Here is a 2,714-nt window from a genome sequence, read left to right on the forward strand (position 1 = left end):
GTTACAGAGTTATCAACAAGCTTGCCTTCCTTTTTTGCATGGAGGGGAAGCAATGAAACTAAAACCAGTACTGATCAGTTTTCTGACAATACACAATTACTCAAAATTAACTAGTACTGGGAGGGGGACCATACCTATGGCCTCTGTCTCTCACGAGTACATATGGGTTGTTGTTATATGGCGTGGAGTCAGTTCCGACTCATAGCGACCCTGTACAGGGTTTCCAAGGCTACAAATCTTTATGAGACAAGAAAACCTCATCTTTCTCCCGCCAAATGGCTGGTGGTTTCGAACTGCTGACCGTGAGATTAGCAGCCCGATTCGTAACCACTCCGCTAGGGAATTTGTCATTATTGCAAAAATGAATTATAATTTTTAATCTTTAGTTTGATTTAAACATTGCTGTTAGTATGCCGCCAACACCAGCTGTGCAGAAATGATCTAGCAAGATGTTCATAGCAGCTCACACTTGTGGCCCTTCTTCTGTCCTAGAGTCTTTAGGGCAGCCAATATTGCTTCGTCAAGTGCATTCTTTAAGTTTTCCTGAGTGAGTGCAGAACACTCCACATATTTAACAGCCTTCAGGGCACAGGCCAGCTTTTCGGCAGTCTCTGGGGTGAATGGCTTCTGTTTGGTCTTCGCAAGTTTCTCGATAGTAGAGGAGTCATCTCTGAGCTCCATCTGCATCCCAACAAGCAGGTAAGGAGTCTTCTTTAGACCGTTGTGAGTTATCTCTGGTATCCACTTTTCTTTCACAGTTTCAAATGAGGAAGGAGAGACGACTAAAAACCAGACTAGAAATACATCTGTTTATAGATAACTCAGCACTCATAATCTGTCATACTCCTCTTTCCCTGCAGCATCAAAAAGTCCCAGAGTATATGGCTCACCACCAAGTGTAGCAGTGACAGCATAGTTGTCAAAAACAGTTGGTGCATGCTCAGATGGAAATTTGTTTGTTGTGTAGGATATCAGGAGACTTGTTTTACCAAGGGCACCATCATCGCCCACAGCAACACTCTTAATTGTCTAAATTGCTGAAATAGATTTTATCTACTTTAAATATTTCAAATTCAATGTTAATCTCAGATTCTCCGCTGGGGCATTGGCAACACTCACCTTGTATTTTTAGGTGTGTATTTTCTTCAAGTTTAAAGCAATTTTAGAAAGAAAAAAGTGGTTGTGTTAGGGGTGGGGTTTCCTTTCACATTTCTAACAAATATGGCGAATCAAATGCAAAGGAAAGTCCAGAGGCAAAAGTTCATTCACATCCTAGTAAACAATAAATGCTACATTTGTATTTTCATATGAAGACTAGAATTAATCAGAAGGTCAAATGTTTATTATTCCCCAGAGAAAGTGAAGGGCAAATAAACTGTGTAATAAACTTTGAAGTCTGGGAGTGAGAGGTTTCCAACCTTATTCTTCTTAAGCAGTGCTTTGCTTATCCTGAGTCTCTTTCCTTTACATATAAAGTTTGTAATTGTGTTTTCCGTCTCTTTGAAGACTGTCATTGGAATCTGGATTGGGATTGCATTATATGTGTAAATTTCTTTGGGCAATATTGACATTTTCTCAATGTTAAGTGTTCTATCCAGGATCATGGTACATTCTTCCATTTTTGTAGGTCTCTTTTGTTTTGTAGTTTTCTTTGTTTAGGTCCTTTATTTCTCTGGTTACATTTATTCCTAGATCTTTCATCCTTTGGGCAGCTATTGTAAATGGTATTGCTTTCCTAATGTCCTTTTTCTTTTTAATGCTTTATTGTGAGTTATGTGATAGTTTACATGGGAGAACATTAGGTTCACATTGATCCCATATATATCCTTTCCTTGCCATGGTTACAATCCCCTCCATGCATCATCCACCAACCACAGGGTATATCCCACAAGCCTGCCCGCAGTCGCAAGCACACAGGCCTTTTCAGAGCTGTCGTTTTTGGTATAGAGGAATCCAACTGATCTTGGTATATTGATCTTATTCTACTTTGCTGAATCTTCTAATGAGGCTTTTTAAATGAGTCTTTGGGGTTTTTTATGTATAGGATCATATCATCTTCAAATAGAGAGTTTTACTTCCTCTTTGTCAATTTGGATACCTTCAATTTCCCCGTCTTGCTGTATAGCTCTCGCTAAGTCTTTCAGCACAATGCTGAATAAGAGCGGTGACAAAGGTCATCCTTGTCTGGTTCCCATTCTGACAGGGAAAGCTTTCAGTTTCTCTGCACTGAGAGTAATGCAGGCTGATGGTTTTGTATATATACTCTTTATTATGTTGAGGAATTTCCCTTCAATTCCTAAATTGTTGAGTGTTTTTATCAGGAATAGATGTATTTTTTCAAATGCCTTTTCTGCATCAATTGATATGATCATGTGGTTCTTTTCCTTTTTCTTATTTATATGGTGGATTATGTTCATTGTTTTTCTAATGTTGAACCATCCTTACATCCCTAATATGAATCCCACTTGATCATGATGTATTATCTTTTTGTTGTGTTGCTGGATTCTGTTGGCTAGGATTTTGTAGAGCATTATTGCATCTATGTTCATGAGGGCTATTGGTCTATAATTTTCTTTCTTACAGACGTCCTTCCTTGGTTTTGATATGAGGGTAATGCTTGCTTCATAAAAAGTATTAGGAAGTTTTCCATCCTCTTCTATATTCTGGAATAATTTGAGTATTGGTGACAGCTCTTCCCTGAATGTTTGGTAGAA

At 38.5% G+C, this 2,714-nt stretch overlaps 1 pseudogene; it reads right to left on the bottom strand.

The window, feature by feature from the left end:
• Positions 1–453: 453 nt before the first annotated feature.
• Positions 454–2,714, bottom strand: part of LOC102835557 — a 58,696-nt pseudogene continuing 56,435 nt past the window's right edge.

The sequence above is a fragment of the Chrysochloris asiatica genome, unplaced genomic scaffold (assembly GCF_000296735.1).
Source record: "Chrysochloris asiatica unplaced genomic scaffold, ChrAsi1.0 scaffold00044, whole genome shotgun sequence".
In the NCBI taxonomy this organism is placed as follows: domain Eukaryota; kingdom Metazoa; phylum Chordata; class Mammalia; order Afrosoricida; family Chrysochloridae; genus Chrysochloris; species Chrysochloris asiatica.